At 37.1% G+C, this 22,738-nt stretch overlaps 1 pseudogene; it reads right to left on the reverse strand.

The window, feature by feature from the left end:
• The window catches only part of LOC116742208, a 74,409-nt pseudogene extending 52,235 nt beyond the window's left edge, over nucleotides 1–22,174 (reverse strand).
• Nucleotides 22,175–22,738: the final 564 nt, after the last annotated feature.

The following is a 22,738-nucleotide window of genomic DNA, read 5'->3' on the forward strand; positions in this document are numbered from 1 at the left end:
TGTCTTATAATGCCTCTCACAGTCTTGCTACTTAGTATATTTTTAAACAGAAGAAGTGAGAAATGGATACTGTGGGATGGAAAGTACTCAAGTATAATAAAATTTCAACCTTGAGACTAGTTTTAAAATGCCAACCCGGGCAGATGAGGAAGAGAAAATAGAATTGGAAGGAAGAATTAAATACTTTATTCTAGAAATAAATATAGATGTGCCTATCAGATGTCTTTATCTCTACTAGTTTCTGAATAATCCCTAAAATTTTCCACAAAACTGCTCCCATTTTTCTACTTTGGAAAAAAAAAAAGACTTAAAATTTGAACTTACTTCATGGTTACAAATGATATCTCATTTGTGGTATCAAACAACATTAAATTGCTTGAAACTAAGGTAGTTTCAAAAGAGCCAAAACTCAGGGTATAAAATGGAGAAACCCTCAGATCTCATACATTTTTAGTTCTTATGCTACCTGAAATGTCATTGACCAACAATTCTTTGCCCTAAGTTCTCGATTAGAAACGTCCCAAATTGCATCATCATACATTTTTCTCTATTTTAAGTGTCAATTCTAACATTTCCTGACTTAGCTATATATATTTATAACTATGTCCTTAGACACATAAACATTTTTTAAATATTACATTGATGCCATCCTTTGTATATACCAAGCCATAGCACAATACAGACTTATTTTTAATTGTTTAAAATCTAAATGTACATTTATTAAAGGTTCCACTTCTCCTTAGGATGTAGAAAACCACAAGACAGCATCACTCCTGACCTAAAACATAAAAAAGCTGAAAAATCTACAAGATTATAACTTTTCCTAAACCCATCAGATGGTTGAGGTTGAAAGGCAAATATAGTAAATTTATTCAATGGACTACATTAATAATTACAAAGAGGGGGAAAACTCTGATATACATAACATGGAAAAATCTGAAAATCATTATGCTGAGTGAAAAAAGTCAGACGTAGAAGAATACATGCAGTATTTTTTTTTTACATTTACATAACCTTCTAGAAAGTTGTGAACTAATCCAGAGAGGCAAAAATAGATCAGTGTTTGCCTGGGGTCTGTGTGAAGGGAAAGACGGACTGCAAAGGGGCACAAAAATCTAGAGTGATGGAAATGTTCTGTGTCATAATTGCAACAATTACCTCACATGTATATACATCTGTAAAAGCTCATCAAATTGTAAATTTTAAATGGATTTATTTTACATAAATTGTACCTCAACAAAAATGACTTTTATGAAACCTAATTTTCATAGGAGGCTTAAGTCAATGCAATTAACTCAAAGTCTCCCAAGAAGTTTCTGAGCTTTCATTCTAATCAGATTTATCTTTCCTCAGTAGGGAGGACATCACAGGATCAACACCCCAAAAGCTAATAATCCAACTGCTATTTACATAAAGGATTCACTAACAAAGAGCAATAGCTCTTAATGAAAGCAATAGTCACTTCTGCTGGAGCAGGAGAACAAAAGCAGCAGGAAAGTCTAGTAGCATATCTTCTGATGGTCCTGACAGGGCAGCAACCCTCAAGAACTCCCAGGAGCACCTGAAATTGTCCCTGAGTCCCTCAGCTCAGCGTTGCTACTATATATATATATATATATATATATATATACACACACACACGCACACACATATATATATTCTTCTTCAGATTCTCTTCCCTTGTAAGGTTATCACAAAATATTGAGTATAGCTCCCTACTGTGCTATACAATAGGTCCTTATTGGTTATCTATTTTATATATAGTCGTGTGTATATGTTACTCCCAAGCTCCTAATTTATCCCTCCCCTCACTCTTTTTTGATACAGGACTATCTCTCAAACACACAAACAGCCCAGCCTAGAATTGCAGTATACTGCCATCATTTCACTTTGGAATGGTTTAAATAGAAGAACTGGAAAAAGTCCAAAATGTATCTTCTAAAATACCCACCAAGTCAATTCCTAGATATTTTCTTGGGCCTCACAGATTCACCATACTTATATTCAAATTAACTAATCTCTTTTTAGATGAAAAATCACAAAAGAAAATTTAGTGCAGAGGTATCCTCAAAGTTTTCTTTTTCACTGAAATGAGGATGACATTTTTTAAAAAACAGCTTTTTTTTTTTATTTTTTTAAATCATTTCATGTTTTTTTTTTTAATGAAACTGTTGGATTATATTGAAGTCTGTGTGTGTGTTGGGGGGTGTGGATGTATGTGGAGAGGGTGGTATTTAAGTACACTGTTGTTTTATGGCTACCCATTTGTGATACAGTTTGCTGATAGACTATAAAAAAGACCAAAAGAAATTCAACCTCACCTTGAAAACAGTGCATGCTTCTTTTTTTCTAGAGAGTTTATGTTAGTATTATTTTGCTGGATCTGTTTGTCATTTAAAACATGATATTCATGTAAAGTTTTATTGCTAGTGGCCTACTGTCAGCTCTCACAAAACTGGATGTATTGTGCTATCGCAAGCCTTGTATAGGTGAGAACTTTACAAAAGTAATTAACAAAGCACACTGAGTATAATAATCAATGCTAACAACAGTCATGTAGATAAAATTATTTGCATAAACAAAATATCCTAATTAGTATGAATTCTTTCTTGATGAAGCATGAGAACTATAGATGATAACCTTTTCAATATCTTTAATTCTCTGAAGCACTTCTAGTTCTGGTAATAGTTTCAGAAATGTCATAGCAACTACTTTGGGAGATTAACATCTCTAATGCCTTCTTTGTACTGGTAATATTAAGTTTTCAATAACCATCTTTTGGATGGTTGCCACTTAACTCTATACTGCATGTAAATTTTAGTCAGTGTCTTTTAGATTGTTAATTCATTCAAAAAATATGAATGCATACTATATGTATCTACACATCAGAGATATAGCAGTGGGTTTTTTTTTGTTTTTCTTACTGTGCATAGTTTATTTTTATATATGCATTAGCAATATTTTAAAAACTGCTTTTAAAAGTGAACTGCCTACCTTTGGAGAAGAAACTATGAAATTTAGCTTTTTCATCTTCATGGCCTTTACAGAACCAAAACACCCTAATAGGGAATGAAGGAATTAGTTATTCAACTACTGACACAAAACTTCTAGATTTTTTCCCAAATATCCCAAATTCTGTTATCCTAAAAGAGGAAGAATCTTTTAAATGATTTATTTTCACTTTAAGAAAAAAGTGATTTATTTTCCCTTTAAAAGCAGCTTTAGGATATTATGGATTTCATCATGGAGCAAGATATGGCCTTAGTGAAATGCTCCATGTTTTAGAGCTTCTTCCTCCAGGATGTAACCTACAGTGTGGTTGGTTTTTCTAATTGCTCTGTCTGTCATAGTGATAACTCTCTCCTTCACTGCTTCCAAATGTGGCCACCAGCGTGGCTGAAATAACAATGGGTTTGAAACAGTCTATGGTATGCAGGAGCCCATGTTGAAAATTTCATAATTCGTCTAAATTTTAGGTTAAATAAAAATGATTTCAGGGCTTCCCTGGTGGCGCAGTGGTTGAGAATCCGCCTGCCAACGCAGGGGACACGGGTTTGAGCCCTGGTCTGGGAAGCTCCCACATGTCGCAGAGCAACGAAGCCCGTGCACTACAACTACTGAGCCTGCGCTCTAGAGCCCGTGAGCCACAACTACTGAGCCCGTGAGCCACAACTACTGAAGCCCGAGCGCCTAGAGCCCGTGCTCCACAACAAGAGAAGCCACCGCAATGAGAGAAGCCCACACACAGCAAAGAAGAGTAGCCCCTGCTCACCACAACTAGGGAAAGCCCGCACACAGCAACAAAGACCCAACGCAGCCAAAAATAAATAAATTAATAAAATTGATTCTTAAAAAAAAAAGAAATGACTTAAACCTTGAAATGGTTTTCTTCATAACTGTTTGAGGCTCAAACTCTAATAGACTATAAAATAATTAAGGAAAAAAATGCTAAAGGAAGCACACATTTTCTAAGAGGGAGAAAGGTGGAGAGATTGGATTGTACACACCAACAGGATCAAGGAAGGATGCTAAGTGATGGTGATGAATCTGCATGCCTTATTCCTGCTTCCAAAGAAATTAAGTGTAAAAGGAAAGGGTTTCAATTAGAAATTCACGTGATATCACCTAAGAAGACTTAAGACAAGGTATCCTTATCATACCAAAAAAATGGAAAAAAGAATATAAAAGTCTATTAAATGAAAATGATTTGACAGACAGAGAGCAAGAAATGGTGCTTTTGCAATTCCAGAATGTTTGAATTATTCATCTTCTCCTTGAAAATGTGTCAATTGTAATAAAGTTTGCCAGAGCTTTCCACACGAAAATAATTTATGGGGCATTACACTGAGAACAAAAAGCAAAATAATATCCTTTATACAAAAGTAATTTTCCTTTAAATTGCTTTAAAAAACCAAAAATTATGCTTTCTAAATTAATAATTCTAACTTCTTTAACAACTTAGGCGCCGATATAGCTAAGAATTATCACTCTATCAGCAGTTTTTTAATAAAACATGGAAGTGAACATGCTGTCTAATAACAAACTGATAAGAATCTAAGTGGAAAAGCATCAACTAGACTGCAAATGAATAGCATAAATCTAAACATGTCCCCCTGAAAAATTCAGAAACTGGCAAAACATCTGTTGGGCTGGCTGGCAGTCATCCTAAGTGATGATGCATACCTTTTACTTCCTGAAGAAATAATTAAGCAGTAAGTTTAACAGTTTCTTCCAGCTGCTTCAAGGATTGGAAGTGCCAAGGACTCAGAAGTTTATTATCAAAAAGATTTTAACCTGGGACCTTGGGTATCCAGGCTGCTCAGAACCAAAGCAAGGCAGAGATGTGGGCATGGTATAGAGCCCTGCTCAGTGAGTTAGGGCTCCCGTTTTGGTGTTTTGGTTGTCACAAAGCCACCCTGAGTCCTGCAAAGATGACCCAGCATGCCAGGCTTCTCTCCAGCCTCTCAACTTCTCTCCTCCAAAGGGATTTGGATGAAGCAGAGACCTGGATGTACCAGTGCTGACTCTGTGAGGTCCAGTTCCCTCTATGAATACATGTATTCCTCTATGAATACAAAACATGTATTCAAACTACATGAGCTGAAGAAGTAAGAAGAGAGCATTTGTCTCTTTTGCTTAGATTGCCCTAATTGACAAGACAAAACACACCTAAATAGCTCTAGTTCATGAGGAAGGCAAAGGAAAGGAATGGCACTTTTCTATGGTACCAAATCAAGTTTTTTAGTGGATAAATAGATAAAGTATCCTATCTCTGCTAGGCACTAATATATTGGGCAGGGGGACACTCCATTAATGCACAATGTAAAAACAGAATTAAACCTATTAAGTGAAGGATTTATTCTACATTATCATTTAATTACCAACATGTCTCTATATTCAATTACAGTACTATGGTTTCGTTAGGCACTTCCACTGAGATTTTCTAATTAAAACCCTCCCAGGTAACTGATGCTCAGTAGATTTGATTAGCATTTTTATCTTTCTTTTTCTCATTGAAAGTAAAATAATCTATCTTTGCACTTACGTCAAAAATAGCAGCCTCCTCCCTAGGTCTCCTTTGCACAGGCACTAGTCACAATTTCCTGCCAGATGCCTCAGGGGAGAATTTCACCTTGCACAATTCTACTGGAAGATGCTATGGCTTCCTATTGAACAGAATATTGAGTCTCCCTGCACTGATACAGTTTAGGAATTAAAAGACTTTGGAGTCATTAACCTGGTTTCAAACTTCGGCTCCTCTACTAACTAGTTGCACCTCTGGCAAATTACTTGACCTCTGTGAGTATTCCGCATTCGAAAACAGGGACTGTTATGAGGCATAAATGACAAAATGAGTGAAGTGTTTAGCACAGCATCTGGCACGTAGTAAGTGGTAATTGTTACTGTCACTATTGTCATCTTTGCTGTTGCTGTTACAGGGTGTGGATAAGGAAAATATTTAATTAAGGTATGTGTTCCCAGGCAATTTAGTTACTGGAGGCTGTATCATAAGCATTGTGCTCCAGAGACTGGTCGGCATCCATCCTTTAATATTAAGGTTTGAACATGTTTCTTATTCTGTTTATTCTCTGATTGTACTGCCCATTCTGTTCTCTGCCCTTCCAAGTTCAGTTTTGTGTCGTGACGGACTGTCGCACACAGACTATCATCTGTGCTCTCCCGTTCTCTGGCTTCTGGTTGGACTTAGCCAATGGGCGCCATCACCAGGAAATCTGAGCATGAGAGAAGACAGGTCAGGAATATCTCCCTCACTACCACTTGCTTTGGGGCCATAATTCTGGCAGTGGTCAGATGTCTCTGCAGCTACCCTGGAAGTCCCTTCACACCTCCAGCTTTCACTGGACTCTGTTAACAAGTCTATTTTCTCCCCTCATCCCTTCAGGCCTAGGAGTGGCATTAGCTTCCTTTGCTGGTAGCTAGAGCCTGAACATCCTTCATTGGTTTGCTTAACCATACTTTGTAAATAGTCCCTTCTCTAACTACTCATCAGAATTTCATCTAAGTGCATCTCTGTTTCTCATTGGGACCATGAGTAATGTACCCCTTCAGATCAATATGTTTCCCTGTAGCCAACTGGGTTAATGTTCGTTTTACAATTTTTATTAAGTCCTTACTATGCACTAAACACTGGACTAAGTGCAAAGTGCAAGGGAAAAAAATTATATATATATGTATTTAAATACGTATACACGCCCTTCTCTTCAAAGATGTCAGTCTTTCAGTGTGACCTCAAATAAGAGGAGAAATTTAAGAGGCAGAAATGTAAGGAAGTGGCATTTCAAGCATAGAAGAGAATGTTTAAAAGTCATGATGACCTGAAGATACACAGTATATTTACTGAACAGCAAAGTCATTCGGGGTAAGGAGAACATAACGCTAAGATTAGAATGGTGATGAGATGGGAGGATGCCATCATGAGGTATCGTTAAGTGGCTGGAGATTGGCCAGGTTTGGAAGGACATTACTGGAACTTGTGTAAAAGGGTTCATCCTGTGGAATGATTTTATACTAACTCAATTTTGACAGGTATTTATGGCAGCAACAATATTAGGGTGACCAGTTCAATGGATTGCAAGAATACAGAAGAAATACAAAAACAGTTGTTATTGGAGTTGAAAGCAGGGGGCATACTCAACAAATATTTCATGGAGAATTATCAAGACTTCAAGACTTTTGAATATAGGAGTTGGAGGAGTATTAACTATGGGTTCAATTTGAGGTGTCTGTTTATACTACATCATAAATGGTGACTCTGTTAACTGAAACAGGAAATAGAGGGAAAGGAGCAGATCAGGTAGGGGTAGATGAATTCCTTTTCGAAAAAAAACATCTGACCTGTGGGTGTTACAATAATTGGCTTAAAAAGAACTGATCATCATTTTGAGAAAAGAGGAAATAATCTCACGATTAAAAAAAATAAAAGTCATGCTAGAACAGCACCAGATGATTAAAATTAGTGAGGTCCCTTAAATGTAAGAAATTTCAAAAGTAAATGCTTCAGAAGTTTCAAGTTGGACATTCGTATCTACTTTTGTGTCCTCCCTATATCACCAAGCACAGTTAGTGTCTGCCTATATTGCATTTCCACAGCATCACCTCTCTATAGTCTTGTTCATTACCTGTCTCTGTCTCCCTAACTTACTTTGACATATATCCATAATGACCTATGCAGTGCTTGGCATGTGATACGTGTACTTAATAATCAGTTTTTAGTATCATAAATTGGTGAAATGCCAAAATTATGAGACCACTTCTCTGCTTCAATATTCGATTCCAAAATAACAGGAGATGTGTTACTTTTTTTCTCATCAACTGTTTTAGTCATTGTTTTTTTTTTTTTTTTTTTTTTTTTTTGCGGTTCGCGGACCTCTCACTGCTGTGGCCTCTCCCGTTGCAGAGCACAGGCTCCGGACGCGCAGGCTCAGCGGCCATGGCTCACGGGCTCAGCCACTCTGCGGCATGTGGGATCTTCCCGGACCAGGGCACGAACCCGCGTCCCCTGCATCGGCAGGCGGACTCTCAACCACTGCGCCACCAGGGAAGCCCAGTCATTGTTTTTTTAACCTGCAAGGATGCTTCCTCTCACTCATCACAAAAATAATTCAGATATCAGACAGATACTGTACTCAAGTATAATCAAGCTTTTATTTTTTACATCTTTATTGTAGTATAATTGCTTTACAATTGTGTGTTTGTTTCTGCTTTACAACAAAGTGAATCAGTTATACATATACATATATTCCCATATCTCTTCCCTCTTGTGTCTCCCTCCCTCCCACCCTCCCTATCCCACCCCTCTAGGTGGTCACAAAGGACCGAGCTGAACTCCCTGTGCTATGCGGCTGCTTCCCACTAGCTATCTATTTTACGTTTGGTAGTGTATATATGTCCATGCCACTCTCTCACTTTGTCCCAGCTTACCCTTCCCCCTCCTCGTGTCCTCAAGCCCATTCATTTTCTACATCTGTGTCTTTATTCCTGTCCTGCCCCTAGGTTCTTCAGAACCTTTTTTTTAGATTCCAGATATATGTGTTAGTGTACGGTATTTGTTTTTCTCTTTCTGACTTACTTCACTCTGTATGACAGACTCTAGGTCCATCCACCTTAGTACAAATAATGCAATTTCGTTTCTTTTTATGACTGAGTAATATTCCATTGTATATATGTGCCACATCTTCTTTATCCATTCATCTGTCAATGGACACTTAGGTTGCTCCCATGTCCTGGTTATTGTAAATAGTGCTGCAATGAACATTGTGTTACATGACTCTTTTTGAATTATGGTTTTCTCAGGGTATATGCCCAGTAGGGGATTGCTGGGTTGTATGGTAGTTCTATTTTTAGTTTTCTGAGGAACCTTCATACTGTTCTCTTTAGTGGCTGTATCAATTTACATTCCCACCAACAGTGGAAGAGGACTCCCTTTTCTCTTCACCCTTTCCTCCATTTATTGTTTGTAGATTTTCTGGTGATGCCCCTTCTGTCTGGTGTGAGGTGATACCTCATTGTAGTTTTGATTTGCATTTCTCTAATGATTAGTGATGTTGAGCATCCTTTCATGTGTTTGTTGGCAATCTGTATATCTTCCTTGGAGAAATGTCAATTTAGGTCTTCTGCCCATTTTTGGATTGGGTTGTTTGTTTTTTTGATATGGAGCTGCAAGGGCTGCTTGTGTATTTTGGAGATGAATCCTTTGTCAGTTGCTTCATTTGCAAATATTTTCTCCCATTCTGAAGGTTGTCTTTTGGTCTTGTTTATGGTTTCCTTTGCTATGCAAAAGCATTTAAGTTTCCTTAGGTCCCATTTGTTTATTTTTGCTTTTATTTCCACTTCTCTAGGAGGTGGGTCAAAAAGGATCTTGCTGTGATTTATGTTATAGAATGTTCTGCCTATGTTTTCCTCGAAGAGTTTTATAGTGTCTGCCCTTACATTTAGGTCTTTAATCCATTTTGAGTTTATTTTTGTGTATGGTGTTAGGGAGTGTTCTAATTTCATGCTTTTACATTTCCCAGCACCACTTATTGAAGAGGCTGCCTTTTCTCGATTGTATATTCTTGCCTCCTTTATCAAAGTTAAGGTTACCATATGTGCGTGGGTTTATTTCTGGGCTTTCTATCCTGTTCCATTGATCTATATTTCTGTTTTTGTGCCAGTACCATACTGTCTTGATTACTGTAGCTTTGTAGTGTCTGAAGTCCGGAAGCCTGATTCCTCCAGCTCCGTTTTTCGTTCTCAAGATTGCTTTGGCTATTCAGGATCTTTTGTGTTTCCATACAAATTGTGAAATTTTTTATTCTAGTTCTGTGAAAAATGCCATTGGTAGTTTGATAAGGATTGCATTGAATCTGTAGATTGCTTTGGGTAGTATAGTCATTTTCACAATATTGATTCTTCCAAACCAAGAACATGGTATATCTCTCCATCTGTTTGTATCATATTTAATTACTTTCAACAGTGTCTTATAGTTTTCTTCATACACGTCTTTTGTCTCCTTAGGTAGGTTTATTCCTAGGTATTTTATTCTTTTTTTTGCAATGGTAAATGTGAGTGGTTCCTTAATTTCTATTCCAGATTTCTTATCTTTATTGTATAGGAATGCAAGAGATTTCTATGCATCAATTTTGTATCCTGCTACTTTACCAAATTCATTGATTAGCTCTAGTAGTTTTCTGGGAGCATCTTTAGGATTGTCTATGTATAGTATCATGTCATCTGCAAACAGTGACAGATTTACTTCTTCTTTTCCGAGTTGGATTTCTTCTCTGGTTGATGTGGCTAAAACTTCCAAAACTATGTTGAATAACAATGGTGAGAATGGACAACCTTGTCTTCTACCTGATCTTAGAGTAAATGGTTTCAGTCTTTCACCATTGAGAACAATGTTGGCTGTGGATTTGTCATATATGGCCTTTATTATGTTGAGGTAAGTTCCCTCTATGCCTACTTTCTGGAGAGTTTTTATCATAAATAGGTGTTGAATTTTATTGAAAGCTTTTTCTGCATCTATTGAGATGATCATATGGTTTTTATCCTTCAGTTTGTTAATATGATTAATCACATTGATTGATTTGCATATATTAAAGAATCCTTGCATTCCTGGAATAAACTCCACTTGATCATGGTGTATGATCCTTTTAATGTGCTGTTGGATTCTGTCTGCTAGTTCATCAGTGATATTGGCCTGTAGTTTTCTTTCTTTGTGACATCTTTGTCTGGTTTTTGTATCAGGGTCATGGTGGCATCGTAGAATGGGTTTTGGAGTGTTCCTCCCTCTGCTATATTTTGGAAGAGTTTGAGAAGGATAAGTGTTAACTCTTCTTTAAATATTTGATAGAATTCACCTGTGACCCATCTGGTCCTGGGCTTTTGTTTGTTGGAAGATTTTTAATCACAGTTTCAATTTCAGTGCTTGTGATTGGTCTGTATATATTTTCTATTTTTACCTTGTTCAATCTCAGAAGGTTGTGTTTTTCTAAGAATTTGTCCATTTCTTCCAGGTTGTCCATTTTATTGGCATAGAGTTTCTTCTAGTAATCTCTCATGATCCTTTGTATTTCTGCAGTATCAGCTGTTACTTCTCCTTTTCAATTTCTAATTCTCTTGATTTGCATCTTCTCCCGTTTTTGCTTAATGAGTCTGACTAGTGGTTTATCAATTTTGTTTATCTTCTCAAAGAACCAGCTATTAGTCTTATTGATCTTTGCTTTTGTTTCCTTCATTTCTTTTTCATTTATTTCTGATCTGATCTTTATGATTTCTTTCCTTCTGCTAACTTTGGGGTTTTTTTTGTTCTTCTTTCTCTAATTGCTTTAGATGTAAGGTTAGGTTGTTTATTTGAGAGGTTTCTTGTTTCTTGAGGTAGGATCGTATTGCTATAAACTTCCCTCTTAGAACTGCTTTTGCTGCATCCAATAGGTTTTGGGTCATCATGTTTTCATTGGCATTTGTTTCTAGGTATTTTTTTGATTTTCTCTTTGATTTCTTCAGTGATCACTTCGTTATTAAGTAGTGTATTGTTTAGCCTCCACGTGTTTGTATTTTTAACAGATTTTTTCCTCCAATTGATATCTAGTCTCATAGCACTGTTGTCGGAAAAGATACTTGATACAATTTCAATTTTCTTAAATCTCTTCAGGCTTGATTTGTGACCCAAGATATGATCTATCCTGGAGAATGATCCATGAACACTTGAGAAGAAAGTATATTCTGTTGTTTTGGGATGGAATGTCCTATAAATAACAATTAAGTCCATCTTGTTTAATGTAGCATTTAAGGCTTGTGTTTCCTTGTTTGTTTTCATTTTGGATGATCTATCTATTGGTGCGAATGAGTTTAAAGTCCTCTACTATGATTGTGTTACTGTGAATTTCCCCTTTTATAGGTGTTAACATTTGTGTTATGTATTGAGGTGCTCCTATGTTGAGTGCATAAATATTTACAATTGTTATATCTTCTTCTTAGATTGATCCCTTGATCATTATGTAGTGTCCTTCTCTGTCTCTTATAATAGTCTTTATTTTAAAGTCTATTTTGTCTGATATGAGAATTGCTACTCCAGCTTTCTTCTGATTTCCATTTGCATGGAATATATTTTTCTATCCCATCACTTTCAGTCTGTATATGTACGTAGGTCTGAAGTGGGTCTCTTGTAGACAGCATATATACAGGTCTTGTTTTTGTATCCATTTAGCCAGTCTATATCTTTTGGTTGGAGCATTTAATCCATTTACATTTAAGGTAGTTATCAATATGTATGTTCCTTTTACCATTTTTTTAATTGTTTTGGGTTTGTTTATGTAGGTCTTTTCCTTCTCTTGTGTTTTTCCTACTTAGAGAAGTTCCTTTAGCACTTGTTGTAAAGCTGGTTTGGGGGTGCTGAATTCTCATAGCTTTTGCTTGTCTGTAAAGTTTTAATTTCTCCATCAAATCTGAATGAGATTCTTGCTGGGTAGAGTAATCTTGGTTTTAGGTTTTTCCCCTTCATCACTTTAAATATGTCCTGCCACTTCCTTCTGGCTTGCAGAGTTTCTGCTGAAAGATCAGCTGTTAACCTTATGGGGATTCCCTTGTATGTTATTTGTTGTTTTTCCCTTGCAGCTTTTAATATTTTTTCTTTGTATTTAATTTTTGATAGTTTGTTTAATATGTGTCTTGGCATGTTTCTCCTTGGATTTTTCTTGTATGGGACTCTCTGTGCTTCATGGAGTTTATTAACTATTTCCTTTCTCATATTAGGGAAGTTTTCAACTATAATCTCTTCAAATATTTTCTCCATCCCTTTCTTTTTCTCTTCTTCTTCTGGGACCCCTATAATTCGAATGTTGGTGCATTTAATGTTGTCCCAGAGGTCTCTGAGACTGTCCTCAACTATTTTCATTCTTTTTTCTTTATTCTGCTCTGTGGTAATTATTTCCACTATTTGTCTTCCAGGTCACTTACCCGTTCTTCTGCCTCAATTATTCTGCTATTTATTCCTTCTAGAGAATTTTTAATTTCATTTATTGTGCTGTTCATCATTGTTTGTTTGCTCTTTAGTTCTTCTAGGTCCTTTTTAAACATTTCTTGTATTTTCTCCATTCTATATCCAAGATTATTTTGGATCATCTTTTCTATCATTCTTTTTCAGGTAGACTGCCTATTTCCTCTTCATTTGTTTGGTCTGGTGGGCTTTTACCTTGCTCCTTCATCTGCTGTTTCTTCAGCAGCTTGCAGTTCTGCTTGTTGTGTTTGCCCTGCAGGACGAGCTTCTCAAAGTACACATAAGCCACCGGCACTGTCACAGGCTCCAAAACACACTCCTGGGACAAGTTCTGCATCTCTCATTTTCAACTCCTAATCTTGCTCAGCATCACCTTGATGTGCGGGAACTTCTCCCAGAAGGTTTCCTTCATGTCCTTCTTGAGGTGGGAGAGCTTCACATACTCTATCACTGTGGTCATGTAGGATGCAAAGATGAGGACATACTTGTGCTTGCCGCAGGGTCACTGAAGGTCAGCCAGGAGGTTGGGATTGTACTACAGGGAATCCCCCGCATCGGTCCTTAGTTCTGAGCCAGCTAGCGCCACCCTGGGCAGGACAGGTTTGAATCTGGACCCCAGCAGAGCACAGGGCACTCTGAGTCAGGGCTGAGGCAGTGGGCCAGCTTGAGCGTGACCAGGATGTTGGTGGGGTACAGAATCTTGGTAAGACACAACCTTGCCATCCGCCCCCAGCTCAACGTCTTCCAACAGGAAGACCATCTCAGAAGATATGGAAACGTCGCCGGACGGATGCCTCTGCTTCTGGCTGTCCACCCTCAGGTCACTGACGCACAGGTCTTCTCCACAGGGCAAGACAGAGAAGGCTGAACACACGGACTGCTTGGCTCAGATGAGCATGATCCTGCTGTTCCTGGAGCCGTACTGCCTCATATTATTGATGAAGTGAGTCTTCTTCGGGCCTTTGTGTCTTGGGGATCCAGATGTATGTTTGGTTCTTTGAAGGGAGGCACATCCCACCGTTTCTTCCAGAAACTCGAGGGAAGCCCATCCAGGGAGATGTTGTTGAGGAAGAAGAGCACAGCCTGGCGGCACAGCGAGTCCCCTCACCTCCGCAGTGGCTGCGATGCAGCCCAGACAGCAGTGCCAGGGGACTGGCCCAGGGATCCACCTGCCGTGGCTGCGGCCATCCTCTGACTGAGCCCAACGGCCACCCGCCACCCACAATCAAGCTTTTAAAAACCGGATCACTTATGACAAAAATGCTCAACCAGCAAACCCAACATTTTGCTCAAATAGTTCCTGAGTAAAATTCTTTGCAGCTACAACTGTCAGACGTTAGGATCTCCACACATTATAATTATTGTTTTCTCCCCTCAGATTACCATGTTAAGAAATATCTTTGAATTTTTGAGACTGACAACATGAACGTTAAACCTCACTGTATTCTAATGAATAGTGGTGAAGAATGTGTATACACACACACACACACACACACACCCACACACACACACACACATACACACACTCTCCAATATATTCCAACATAGCAACCACATCACCATGCTTTGGATCTTACACAGATATCCAGGGCTTTACTGCCAGGTGTCAGAAGGGTGTTATCACTAATAAATCTTAATTCTTCTAGTGCTTTCAAACACAATCAGACCTAGTCAAGGGATCTACACGATGGAAATTTTGATTGCTAAATCAGGATAATACATCACTTCTCTAAGGGGATCTATAGAAGACAAAAAAAGCTAAGTGGACTCAGTAGGCTTGGTTCTTCTTAGTCTTTTAATTAAAACAAAAACAAAATTATTCTTGACCCATTTTTGCCATTAAATTCCTTCACAGGTTTACCTTCTTATTTTCCTATTTAAAAGAGTCTAAACATTCTGTTTTTGTGACATCTTACTGAAGGAATTGAATTTGGTGTTCAAAGACCTACATTCACTTGAAAAAGAAGAGCAACAGTGAGGCAAGGGGATTGCTGGCCCAATTAGATATATAAGCATATCCTAAGGTCTCTATAATCAACACAGTGTGATGTTGGCATATGAGTAGCCAGGAAAGTCAATAAGAAAGAGTAGAGAATCCAGAAATATATGCAATTTCTGGTAGTATTCAACAAAGGTGAAGTCACAAATCAAGTGGGAAATATGGGCATTTTAATAAATGGTGCTGGGATAACTGGATAAGTACATGAAAATAATAGAAATTGAATTCATTTCTGACACCAGAAATCAGTGAAAATTCTAAAGGAATTTAAATATAAAAAATGAAATTACACAAGTACAAACATTTCTGAATATCCTTATAACTGAGAGGCAAGAAAAATTCTCTTCCCGCTCAAAATATTGAAGCAGTAGGGAAAATCATTCATAAATTTGACTACATAAAGATTAAACATGCATGGCAGGGACTTCCCTGGTGGTCCAGTGGTTAGGACTCTGCACTTCCACTGTGGGGGGCAAGGGTTCGACCCCTGGTAGAGGAACTAAGATCCCACATGCTGCATGGTGGCACAGCCAAAGAAAAAAAAGCATAGCAAACACAACTTCATAAGCAAAATTAAAATAAAAACAGTGCTATTTAAAAAGCAGGCCAGACAGGACATGGAAGCAAACTAAGTGTCCATCGACAGATGAACGGATAAAGAAGATGTGGCACATATATACAATGGGATATTACTCAGCCATAAAAAAAAAATGAAATTGAGTTATCTGTAGTGAGGTGGATGGACCTAGAGTCTGTCATACAGAGTGAAGTCAGAAAGAGAAAAACAAATACTGTACGCTAACATGTATATATGGAATCTAAAAAAAAAAAAAAAAAAAGGTTCTGAAGAACCTAGGGGCAGGACAGGAATAAAGATGCAGATGTAGAGAATGGACTTGAGGACACAGAGAGGGGGAAGGGTAAGCTGGGACGAAGTGAGAGAGTGGCATGGACATATATACACTACCAAATGTAAAATAGATAGCTAGTGGGAAGCAGCCGCATAGCACAGGGAGATCAGCTCAGTGCTTTGTGACCACCTAGAGGGGTGGGATAGGGAGGGAGACGCAAGAAGGGGGAGATATGGGGATATATGTATATGTATAGCTGATTCACCTTGTTATAAAGCAGAAACTAACACACCATTGTAAAGCAATTATACTCCAATAAAGATGTTAAAAAAAAAAGAAAAACAGGCTAGAGACGTGAGTAGAAAAGGCAATACAGGCAATGCAGTTTCTCATACGTTTAGGACTCTATATGTCTCATAATTTAAAAAATAGTTCATAATAAGAGAAATACAAATTAATATTACACAGATATATCTTATTTATCACACTGACAAAAAATCAAGAGTGTGATCCCACATTTAGTTGGTAAGACTAAGAAGAAACAGGCACATATGTGTTTCTAAAAAGAATGCAAAATGTTATGAACCCAATGGAGGGCAATTTGGCATTATTTAATGATTTTACATATGTTTTTCCCTTCTCTAGGAATCTATCTAAAAGATAAACATGAAAATATGTATACACATGGATATTTACTGCATGATTTAAAAAGGTAAAAACCAGAAACAACCTAAATGTCCATTAATACATGATGAATTGAACTAACTCTGAGATACTTACTATGGAGCACCATACAGCTGGTTAAAAAAAAAAAAAAAGAGTGCTTTCTAATATGCAATCTCCAGGATATATTGTTAAATGAAAACAACAAGTAGTATAAGCAACATGTATACTATATATCGTATTACCATTTATCTGAAAAAGGGAGTCTCTGTGTGTATATGTGTGTGTGTATATATGCACATACAATGGGAGATTAAGCTATATTTAAATAAAATTATTACTTATATGTGATGAGAGGTAACATGTAAAGGAGACAGATATAAAAGTCAGGGGCAGGCAATTTACAAGATGAATCTTAGTATTTTGTCATTCCAGAAAGCAAGGAAGTTATCAAAAATTATTGGAATAGTGTCAAAAGGACTCATGAAACATCTTAAAGTGGCTCCCACTGCACAAAGATGAGTCATCCTCAGCACCAATAAGAGTAAAAACATCAGTGGGTTGAAATCAATAAAATACGTTAAAAATCCAGGAATTCCAATGATCATGATTTAAAAAAAGATCACCTTTGGAGGATGCTAGGAAACCAACTCCTTGTTCTAAAAACTGATAAATAAAGGGAAACAATCATACAGATTACTTGTTTTTATAGTAAAAACTATACCTCAGGGTATTCAAAAGTTGATGAGAAAAAATTCTGTCTATGGAAGTATTCCAACTAACATATAAAGATGTAATTACATAATTGGAATATTACCATTTTGCAAACCCCAAAGTAAACTCTGGACCTGGGAAATGATCCTCAGTGGCACCTAACGCCACAGCAGTAGATAACTGGACATTATGCCTCTCGATGGAAGTTTAGAACACCATTTATGAAGTAGTCTTGCCAAAAGTGTAACCTAAGTATGGATCCAGACTCTTGATCTAACCACCAGTACAGGAAATACACGGGGAATAGAGGAAGAGGTTTTCTATAAAAAATGAGAGTACAATCAGCGATATCCAGAAAGCAGGAAAGGTCACAAGACAAATTGCTCAATTTTTTCAACAGGTCAATCTCAAAATTTTTTTAATATAAGTTAAGGTAGCCTATGAAATTAAAATATCCATGAGATGTACTAACAGAATGCAGTGGTGCACCCTGTTGGAATCCCAGTTAGAACAAACCAGCAACATAATGTCTATAAACAAACAAAAATAAAATAAAACACATATGAGAAAATAGTGACCAGATATTTGATGATGTAAGACATAACTAGGTTTTCTTATGTATGAAAATGGCACCATGACTGGGTTCATCAACAAGAGTTTTTTTCTTTCAGAGACACATACTCAAATACTTATGCATGAAATATTATGTATGGGATTTGCTTCAAAACAATTCGATAGGCAGAGATGTAAAGGAAGTTTGATTAAATGCAAGTGTGGCTGTGAGCTAACGAGTGTTGGGGCTGAATAATGGGTCCATGCAGATGCATTGTACTTTCCTGTCTACCATGAGTGCTTAAAATTACCCACAATACACTACTGGTGGGAATGTAAAATGGTGCGGCTGCTATGGAAAATAGTATGAAATTTCCTCAAAAAAATTTAGAAATAAAACTACCATATGATCCAGCAATCCCATTTCTGGGATTTAACCAAAATAATTAAAATCAAGATCTCAAAGATATATATGCGCTCCCATGTTCATTTCAGCATTATTCATAATAGCCAAAATGTGGAAGTAACCTAAAGGTCTATCTATGGATAAATGGATAAAGAAAATGTGGCATATACATACAATGGAATATTATTCAACCTTAAAGGAGAAGGAAATCCTGCCACATGCAGCAATATGGATGAAACTGGAGGACATTGTGCTAATTGAAACAAGCTAGTCACAGAAGGACATGCATGATCCCCCTCGTATGAGGTCGCTAAAATTGTCAAATTCCTGGAATCAAAGTAGAATGGTGGTGACCAGGGACTGCAGAGAGGGGGCAGTGGGGAATTGATCATCAACAGGCATAAAATTTCAGTTAAGCAAGATACAAAAGTTCTAGATACCTGCTGTACAACATTGTGCCCATAGTTAACAATACTGTATTATGCACTTAAAAATTTGTCAACAGGGTAGATCTCATGTTAAGTGTTTATAACACAACCTTTTAAAAAAAGAAAAGCAAATATATATATATATCCATAATAAAGAGGTTAAAAAAAGACCAACATACAAATTCTGGATCCACCATTTGTTTGCTTAATACCAAGCAAGTCACGTAACACATTTTAAGTCCCCATTTTCTCATATGTGAAAGGGATATAATAATAACAATTTTATAGGTTGGTTTGCCATCTCTATTTTTGGACCCTGATAATGGTTAGTTGAAAAGAGAAAGAGGTTTTGGAATTATTCTTACCAACAGTGTATATGTATAATTATGTATAATTTTAAACACACATGGCAGAGAGAAAAGTACAATGCACCTGTTTGTACTCGTTATTTAGCCTCAACTCCCTTTTAAATATCTGGCTTAATTTTATGATACTAGGCAAGTACTTAACTTTTCTAGGTTCATTTTCTTTCATGTAAAATGGGGATCATACCATTGTTATGTGGACTACGTAAAGTTGGAACTTTATAAACAACGCTTTCTCTCCTCCGTGAAGCCATTTTGATTCCTAGTTGGAAATAGTCATTCTTCTGTTAGATTTACTTTGATTACTATTATACTAATAATCTCCCTTGAATTATTATTTAAATATTTTTTTATGAAAAGACTCTGGGTCCTTTGAAAACAGATTATTCATATCCTCTACCTCATGGAAGGCGTATGGCACATAGTTGGAGATCAATACATTTTGATGAATTAAATTCCTTGAATAGATTAGATGCTACCTCCAAAACTGATCAATCTTCCGCAAGTACTGACACTGAATGCTCTGGCCATATATTACTTAAATCTTTTAAAATGCACGTAAGATCCCTGGGAAAATGTCAGATTGTTTCCTGGACAAACAGTAAATGAGTTTGTCATATGTCAAGAAATCACCCAGGTCATTGTGTTGATAAACCTGGCCTGCAAATCTGACTCTGCTTTTTACCTATCACATTTATGGTTTGTCCAGGTTTGTTCCTACAAACATGTCACAGATTCTTCAATAGAAAATTGTTTCTAGCATAAGGTTTCAGCTTTATTACAAAAAGCGTGTGCCTATGAAGAACCACCTAGCACATATCCATGATGCTCCAAAGATAAGCAGTGATAATGGAAGGGTAGATTTCCATATATTGCCATTCCCCTTAAATCAGGTCAAAAACTAGCAGGAAAAATGAATGGAGTCTCCAAAAGATAATGGTCCGGAAAACTATTTGAAGCGACAAACAAACCAACCTTAAATGTAGTTCAAAATATTTCCACTTGAGATAAAACTCAGTTTCAGCATTCTGAACATGGTGACAGCATAGTTTTTACTTCTGAGTATTGTAAGGCCCTTTTCTCATAAAACCTGGAGAAAGTCAAAAGCAGTTCAATTAAAGTGTCTAAATGTGGTCATCTTTTATCTATAGCTCAGTGGAACAGCTCAGCTAGAGCCTATAGAGTTCAGCTATGCACTCTTCCCAGAATATTCCCTAATGCTTCTCTGAAGCTATTCATTGTACAGGTCACTGTAGTAAAACTCACACCTCAGCACTCTCCCTGGACGCCAACAAGCAAACACTAGAGTGCAGTGCAGAGTAAAGAAAGGGTTTGCCTCTGAGTAAAAGGAAGATCATGAGCTGTAATTTCAAAGTCCATCAAACAGAGTCCTATAAGAAAACATATGAGTTATGCATGAAGTTATAGGATCTATATCCAAAAAAAATGAGAGACAAAAAATTAAGTCAAGCTCCTTCCAAAGTAAGGCATTTGAAAGGAGATCATTGCAACATCATAAGTTCACCATAAAGTGATGCATTCATATTTTACAAGACAAGAACTGTACTAAAATCTTTAAAGTCTCTACACAATTGTGTTTGTCAAAACATATTTGGTGCCATAACTCACAAGTTTATTGACATTCTTGGTTTACATCAAATATTTTACTTATTGTGATACTGGAATTTTATTTCACTTCTTAGAAAATTTTATGCTTAAAAAGGGAGCAATCATAATATATTCCATAGAGTTTTCTCCAATTTACACCATCATATTCTGAAGTAAACTGAAATAAGCCAAGGCTTTGTGTAACTAAATCTTTCTATTATTTTCATGGCTCGGAACGAGAAGGGGAATGAAGAATAAATCTGTAAGAGAACAAAACGTAAATTCATTGTGCTCACAATGTTGCATTAATCAGGAAACCTCTCTGTAAAATTGATTAAGAGGGAATCTGAACAAATGGCTGCATGCATTCAAAAGAGGCTGCACTCACTAAAATAAACTAGAGTTTCATTTCTCCTTTAAAAAAAAATCTATTAAAAGTCTAGATCAGGTTCTTCATCTGTGAAACAGATATCATAATTAATTCCTACCATATCTATCATAGAAAAATTATGTGAGGTTTAAAAATGAGCTAATGTATGGTGGGGGGGAGGTTTGTAAAAAGCAAAGGAGTTTAAAAATGTGAGTGATAATCAGGATGATTATTACCTGCTTATAGATAAAAATAGATAGCATTACACCCAGCATGCAACAAAGCACTTAGCACATACTAAGTGTTTACTATATGTTTTAACTAAAATATTAATAGGTATTAGACAGTCACATTGTCAAAAGTACTGATTTAAGCAAAATTAAACACAAAATAAACCCGGAGCATCTTGTAATGCCAGAATGTAAGGAAGTATTGTACTCAAACAAACAAACAAAACACGATGATGAGGGAACGTCAAAGGAACAAAGGACCCAAATGAAAGAACTCCCAGGGGCCAAAAATGGAAAAATCTAAGCATCAAGATCAATGAAATAGAATTGGCTTACAACCCATAGTACAGAATAAATAGCTATAAGTCCACAGTGAAATTATTTAATTAATCAATTTGAGAATCAGTGGGGGAGGGACTTCCCTGGTGGCGCAGTGGTTAAGAATCTGCCTGCCATTGCAGGGGACACGGGTTTGAGCCCCGGTCCGGGAAGATCTCGCATGCCGCAGAACAACTAAACCCGTGTGCAACAACTACTGAGCCTGCGCTCTAGAGCCCACGTGCCACAACTACTGAAGCCCGTGCACCTGGAGGCTGTGCTCCGCAACAAGAGAAGCCACCGCAACGGAGAGTAGCCCCCCTTCACCGCAACTAGAGAAAGCCTGCGCACAGCAACGAAGACCCAACGCAGCCAAAAAAAAAAAAGAATCAGTGGGGGAGAATAAACAAATTTCCTCTGTAGAAGGATTCCAAATAATTTACGTAGATATTTCAACCTCAAGGAGGATGCTGTGCACAACTTCATTTCGAGAAGTACAAGCAGGAAAGCAATAGGAGGAACTTTACAGTGGAGAAATCTGACAACAATAACTCAGCCAGGTGATCAAGGTCAACAGCAACAGCAATAAGTCATGTTGATAGTGTAGATTCTTGATATGATGTGATAAGAATGGCATTTTACCTCTGCGGTTTTCCTCTGCAAAATCCATAGCCCCAGTCTAATTATGAGAAAATTACCGGACAAATTCCAATTAAGGGATATAATGCAAAATATCTAAACAGTACTCGACAAAATTGTCAAAGTGATTGGAAACAAAGAAAATATGGGAAACTATCACAATCAAGAGAAGCCTGAGGAGATATAACAATGAAATGTAATGTGTTATACTGATCCTGAAACCGAAAAAGGACATTAGGTTAATACTAAGGAAATTTGAATAAATGATGGATGTTAGTTAATAATAATGTATCGAGATTGGTTCGTTAACTGTAGCAAGTGTACCACACTAATGCAAGTCATTAATAACAAGGAGAACAAGATGTGGGGATGGAGGGGCAGGGAGTATTGGGGAATTCTCTGTTCTATCTGCTCATGTTTTCTGTAAATCTAAAACTTAAATTGAAAAAGAAAGAGGCTTACCAAATATGCCTTTTCTTTTTTCTTTATAGGTAGTGCAAGGTACAGCAACTTGTCCTCCACCTTCGAGGAGATGTCGCAACACACTCCTGCCCATTGGGTTTCTAAAAACTTCACTAAGATGGCGGTCTTCTGA

This window comes from Phocoena sinus, chromosome 17 (assembly GCF_008692025.1).
Source record: "Phocoena sinus isolate mPhoSin1 chromosome 17, mPhoSin1.pri, whole genome shotgun sequence".
Lineage (NCBI taxonomy): Eukaryota > Metazoa > Chordata > Mammalia > Artiodactyla > Phocoenidae > Phocoena > Phocoena sinus.